Source organism: Crocuta crocuta, unplaced genomic scaffold (assembly GCF_008692635.1).
Source record: "Crocuta crocuta isolate KB4526 unplaced genomic scaffold, BGI_CrCroc_1.0 scaffold260, whole genome shotgun sequence".
In the NCBI taxonomy this organism is placed as follows: domain Eukaryota; kingdom Metazoa; phylum Chordata; class Mammalia; order Carnivora; family Hyaenidae; genus Crocuta; species Crocuta crocuta.
Window position 1 is genome coordinate 5,006,034 of NW_027527525.1, and position 6,494 is coordinate 5,012,527.

At 50.8% G+C, this 6,494-nt stretch overlaps 1 protein-coding gene across 2 annotated transcripts in view; it reads right to left on the bottom strand.

Moving 5' to 3' along the window:
* The window catches only part of FAM83A (family with sequence similarity 83 member A), a 19,013-nt gene that overhangs the window by 11,620 nt on the left and 899 nt on the right, over positions 1-6,494 (bottom strand). The window lies entirely within an intron of this gene.

Sequence of the window (6,494 nt, forward strand, 5' to 3'; positions counted from 1 at the left end):
CGTGCCAAAGATGTAATCAATCATGCCTGTATAATGAAGCCCGCATTAACACCTCAAAAGGGGTTAGAGAGCTTCTGGGTTGGTGATTTGGGCAGAGCAGAGTGTGCTTGGAGAAGGCATGGAAGTTATATGCTCTTCCCCATACCTTGCCCTGTATCTTCCATCTGACCGTTCCTGAGTTCTAGCCCTTATAATAAACTGGTAATCTAGAAAGTAAAAGGTTTCTGTGTTTTGAGCCACTCTGGCCTGCAGATCAAATCCAAGGAGGGGGTTGTTGCAAGTGTCCAGTCAGAGCTGATTGGTCTGAAGCACAGACGACAGCCTTGGCTCAGGACTGGTGTGTGTTGGATTGTAGGACCCCCAGCTGGTGTCAGAGAAATACTGGGTGGCAGGGGACTTCCACACAGTGGGACTGGAGCAGAGTTAGATGTCTGTCACCCCATCAAAAGTCTGTCCCAATACCCAAATCATGGCATATTGACAAGTGGTTCATGAGGCAACCATTAAAAATGATAATTAGAATGGTTACATAAAAAACTGTAAGACAGGGTGAAATGTGGAGGTAAAACAAACTTGCTGTGTAATCCATGCCTAACATGTGTATTAACAAGTAATGAATTCAGTTAAAAAAGAAAAACAGAGCACAAAATGATAGTATGCCCAGTAGGACTGCCAGTGAGGGAAAGTACTGTGTAGACATAGAGGCAAGCACAAAGCCAAAACTGGTAGTCAGGTTTGGACTGGGTACTAGGGCAGTTTTCAGCATTATCTATAATAATGTTCCACCATTTACCTAATAATATATATGATATATTATTATATATTAATGTATAATAATGTATACTAGATATGCTATATGTAGCATATATATATAGTAGACTCTAGATATATAGAGTCTACTCTATATATCTCTCTTTAGTGTATATAGAGATCTCTCTTTAGTGTATATAGAGATCAAGAGATACGTTGGCCAACAACATCTGGGAAGTAGCAAGGACAAGTTCACTGAAACAGGTGAAGAAGATGTCTATTACCCACTTGGAGCTGACTTCCTGCTCAGATGATGTGGGTCTCTGAACAGGGGAAGGAACTGCCCAGGTTAGAAGTCAGGAAAGATGCCCTAAAAGGGAAGCCATGCTCCTTTAGAACCATGGATGGCCCCATTACCACAAGATTGTCTGTACACATTTCAACTTATGGTGACAAGGAAAACTGAGACTGTCTCTGCTGAAAGATAAGTGCCTCCTCCTTGAGGGAGATATTGACAAAAGGGACAGTTCTCTCTCCTCAGGATGTGAGTAAATCCTCCCGTTGTGTTCCAATGAGTCCTTATTGCCCAGAGGGTTGGTGACAGATTGAACAGAGAAGGGGGCAGGTTTAAAGGGATGCTTGAAAATAGAGGCTCACAAGGTCTAGGCTTATCCTGTTGCCTTTCCCAGATGGATTGATTCAAGATCAACAACTTGAGTCCTCTGTGTGGACATGCTACCTTACAGGGCGTAGTGGGATGAATGATGACCTCCTGAAAGATGTGTCCACATCCTAACCACCAGAACCTATGGACATGACCTCACTTGGAAGAAGTCTTCATAGGTGCAGTTAAGACTCTCAAGACTAGATCATCTTGGATTATCTGGTGGGCCCTAAATCCAATGGCATTTGTCCTTATAAAAGACACCCAGAGGAAAGCCAGGGAGAAGAGGAGGCGTCCAGGTGAAGACAGAGACAGAGGCTGGAGTGGAGTGGCCACAAGCTGAGGAGTGCCTGCAGCTACCAGAAGCTGGGAGAGGAAGGCAGGACCCTCCCCTAGAGACTTCAGAGGAAGTAGGGCCCAAGTGACATCTTCGTCTATTTATTTATTTATTAATGTGTATTTTTAAATGTTTATTTATTCTGAGAGAGAGGGAGCGTGAGAGTGGGGAGGGGGCAGAGAGAGAGAGAGAGAAGACAGAGAATCCCAAGCAGACTCTGTGCTGCCCTACCTCGTGACCTCGAGATATGACCTGAGGCACAATCGAAGAGTCAGATGCTTAATGGACTGAACCACCCAGGTGTGCCTGACAGCTCCGGTCCTCCTGGAGAGGAGTTGAATGCTTTGGACATGGCCATTACCCTCTCTGGGCCTCAGTTTCTTTACCGAGAAAACACCACTCAACAATAGAGCATCAGCTATCATTCCAGGTGCATCTAACCCTAAGCCCAGATAAGAGAAATGAGACCACGTGCAGAAAGTAAACGTTTTTATTCTAGTTTATAGTTAAAATATGACTATGATTTTTATATGCATTATGAGCAAGTATGAATAATGTTAGAATAACACCATGCAAAAACGTGTTAGTCCAGATTATGGAAGAGGATTAAAATCAGTGCCTATACCTCTACAGGCATAAAAAATAAATAAAGTAGTCCAATCAGCCAGCCCGGCACGTTGGGGTGCAGTTGGCTGAGAAGAAGGAAAGACTTTCATGACACCTTGTAAGGGAGGAAGCGCAGTGTGGCAGGCCAGCTCTGGGTATGGGAGCCACCGTGAGACCAAGGTGCGCCACCAGGGTGATGCGAGTCTGCTGGGGCAATACCCATATGCAAGGGTCATCCTGTGGGGGCCTCAAATCCTAGCTGAGAACCTCCCAGAACCTGCCAGACACATATGAGCTCTTCCTGGGCTGGAAATCCTGCTGCTTCCGGAAGGGCAGGGTGTAGACCTAGAAATGGGATTTGGGTCCTGGCGAGGCCCAGTCATGTTGCGTACAGTTGTTGGGAACACTTATCACCCCACCCCCCACTTCATGCTTCTATTTCTATTTCTCTTCTATGTGCCGATGCGCCTTCTTTTTCCAAAAACAACCAGAGCCACACACAGTGAGCAGAGGGGCATTCCTCTACGGTTTTGCAAATCTCTGCGGTATCGGGCTTAATGGGAGACAGCTGGCTTCTCCTATCTGCTTCTGCAGCAGTCTGTGGTGCTATGGTGTGTGGGTGGAAGCAGATGAAGATAATCTGGCCTCACACAGATAAGTGGTTAGAGAGGACATGACCTCCCGGGCCCACTGAAAGGATCTTGGAACCCTCAGGGATTCTGACCACACTTGGAGGATGTATTAGTCACGGTTTTTCCAGGGCGCCTGGGTGACTCAGCTGGTTAAGCGTCCGACCTCGGCTCAGGTCGTGATCTCAAGGGTGGCTCAGTCAGTTAAGTGTCTGACTTCAGCTCTTGTGATCTCGTGGGTGGCTCAGCTGCTTAACTGTCCAACTTTGGCTAAGGTCTTTTTTTTTTTTAATGTTTTTAATGTTTTATTTCTGAGAGAGAGAGAGAGAGAGGCAGCATGAGCAGGGGAGAGTCAGAGAGAGAGGGAGACACAGAATCGGAAGCAGGCTCCAGGCTAGCTGTCAGCACAGAGCCCGACACAGGGCTCGAACCCACAAACCGTGAGATCACGACCTGAGCTGAAGTCGGACGCTTAGCCGACTGAGCCACCCAGGCACCCCGGCTAAGGTCTTGATGTCAGGGTGCATGAGTTCAAACCCCACATAGGGCTCTCTGCTGTCAACAAGGAGCTTGCATTAGATCCTCTGTCCTCTCTCTCTGCCCTTTCCCTGTTCGTGCTCTCTCTCTCTCAAAAATAAACATTTATTCTTAAATCATGCTTTTTCCATAGTTTATGATGCTTTGCCTTCCAGGGCCAGTGGATTCCTGGAGATTAGCAAACACCTAGGAGCTTGCCTTTGACACACAGACCAAGCAATCCCAACCACCTGCTTTATCACAGTCCCCCTGCCTTATGTGACTCCAGGGCCGGGTCCTGGACAGCAAGGGACCGCCTGTAGCCGGGAGCCCGCTGAGACGGCGCACGGCTACCTGGCCCACCCGCCCTTTCCTGCACAAGCACAGTAGGGCCTGTGCCCGTGCGTTACTCTGGCGCCGTCTGCCTCCCGGCTGGCCCCGGCGCTCCCTGTGTGGCCCTGCGCGGCATGCTGTGCGTCCTGCTCCTAGGGACCGTGAGTACAAACTTCCCTATTCGTGCCAGTCATTTCCGTGCCTACGTGTCTTCCCACCCGCTGGACACCCAACCGGCTTGCCCTTAACGGCCTTTGCCCGGAATCCCTTTCCCTTCCTTCTCTGCCTGACACCTCCTTACTCAGCCTCTGAAGACTCAACTCAGAGGCCACCTCTTCCAGGAAGCCTACCTTAGTCACCCTCCCCGCCCCTCCCAGGCGCAGAGGGCTGCTCCCACCAGTGTCTTCTCCTCTAGTGGGCAGGGGTAGGCAGGGCCTGGCTGTGAATGAGGAGTAAAGGAACGTGAGCATGGAGGGAAAGAGGGAGAGTTCCTGTGCCCTGGTGCAAACTGGTCTGGAAAACGGGAGCGGGCTGGCTCTGTCTGTCCTCTCCCGAGGCTGAAGCCAGGGAGGAGAATGCAACCCGACCACCTCCCGCTGTGAGCAGGGAGGCAGGGGGCACAGCTGGCCTCCATGGACAGCCTGTGACTGGGTTCCAGGCCCCTGGGCTCTCTGTGGGGCAGGACAGCCCTGAGCCTCTGTGTGTGTGTGTGTGTGTGTGCTCGCACGTGTGCCCGTGTGTGTGTGTTTGTGTGCAAACTCTGCCTGTAGGAGGCCATGAGCATGGCCTGGAACACGAGGGTGGTGGGGACGTGGCAAAGGGGACTACCCAAAGAGGTGGCTGCCACTTAGCACCACAGAGCCAGCTGTTCCCATGAGCTAAGTGGGGCTGGAAAGTCTTCTAGGTGACATCTTCAGATTGTTAAATGTCGTCTTAAATTCATAACATGCCCTATTGGTGAAACAAAGGACATGAGGGGCCTCAGGGCCACAGAGGGAGGGAGGCCTTGCTGGGTGGGGAGTGGGGGGGGGGAGACGATTGCTTCACACCCCTCACCTGGCTTCCTTCCAGGGAGCCTCAGTCCCCAGAGCTGTGGTTGACAGTCTCCCCAATACCACTGGTCCCCGCACCACAGAGGGCACCAAACTTCACACACAGAGAGACCAGAGCTAGCACACTTAGGAGCAGGCCCTGGGATCTAGAAGAGACCTTAGTCCAGTAATCTGAAGCCTGGGGAGGTCAAGAGACTTGCCCCGGGTCACACAGCCAGCCCCAGGCTGTGCGGGAGCTCCTGGCTGCCTGCCTGGGCCCATCTGTCAGTTTCCAAAGCTGACATGTCACCGAAACATGAAATACTGCTCAAATACTGCTCAGAGGCAGCACTGCAACTTGAAAAGCTGACGCTCCACCCCCTTTGTAACCTTACTTAACTTTCCAGAACTCCACCCCTTCCCACCCCCATCCACTCACAGCTGCTCCACCTTAAGCGGGGCTTTTTCCGGAGCCTTCAGATTTTTTTTTATTATTATTATTTTATTTTTTAATAGTTTATTGTCATGTTGGTTTCCATACAACACCCAGTGATCATCCCCACGAGTGCCCTCCTCCATGCCCATCTCCCCCTTCCCCTCTCCCCCATACCCACGAGTCCTCAGTTTGTTCTCAGCATTCAAGAGTCTCTCATGGTTTGCCTCCCTGCCTCTTCCCCTGTTTCCCCCTTCTTCTCCCCCACGGTCCTCCATTAAGTTCCTCCTAATTCTCCTATACAGAGCCTTCAGATTTCACTAAGTACTGAACGTCAGAGGGGATTCAGTCATGAGGCTGGGGGATACTAACAGAAAATGAGCTTAAATATCAGCTTGTTCTTTTTTGAGTCTATCCTCGCCCCTCTACAGCCTCAGCGGGGAGGATGGGCATCCAGAGCCCCTTTCAGAATAGTCATTTGACACACCTGGGGTAGAAGGAGCTAGTACCCATTCTCCGCTGCAGCAGGTAGCCGGTGTGGCCCGCAGTTCCGGGGCGTGGGGGGAACTGACCAAATGCCGGTCACCATGCCTGAAATTCTATCAGCCAAGCTCTGGGCTTGAAACATTTGTTCTTCTTCTAAGGCCACGTGTTAAAATGTAAATACTCTGGGGAGAGAGAAGCCTTCCTTCTCTCTGCCTATTCTGTCCCCTGTCTGACCACCAGCTGGATTCAGGAGCTGTACGGGCATCTGTGGGCAGGCAGGTCTAAGCCGGGTCTTAGAGGACAAGGCACAAGTGTGTGCCTCAGTGAACGGGCCCCTTCATTCGGAAGCACAGGGGAGGCGCCTGGCTCAGCCAGAGGAGTTCAGGAGAGCCTTCCTGAGAAAGGGACTTGGGTGCTGGGTCCTGAGAAAGGAGTAGCATCAGGTGGATGAAAATCAGGGAAGGTGAGGGGATCCCAGATAGAGGGAACAGCACATGCAAAGCCCAGAAGACAGAGCACCGTGGGCTGGAGAATATGCAGGCCCCTCAGTATTGAGCAGCAGGAGCTGGGGGAAGAGCTGGAGAGGGTTGTGAGCCGTAAGGAGCCTACTCTTCTCACTGTGGGCAATTGGGAGCCACGGAGGGCTCTAAGCAGGGAAGGGACCAAGTTAGATTTGAAGTATAGAAAAAGTGCTCTACTGCAACGTGGC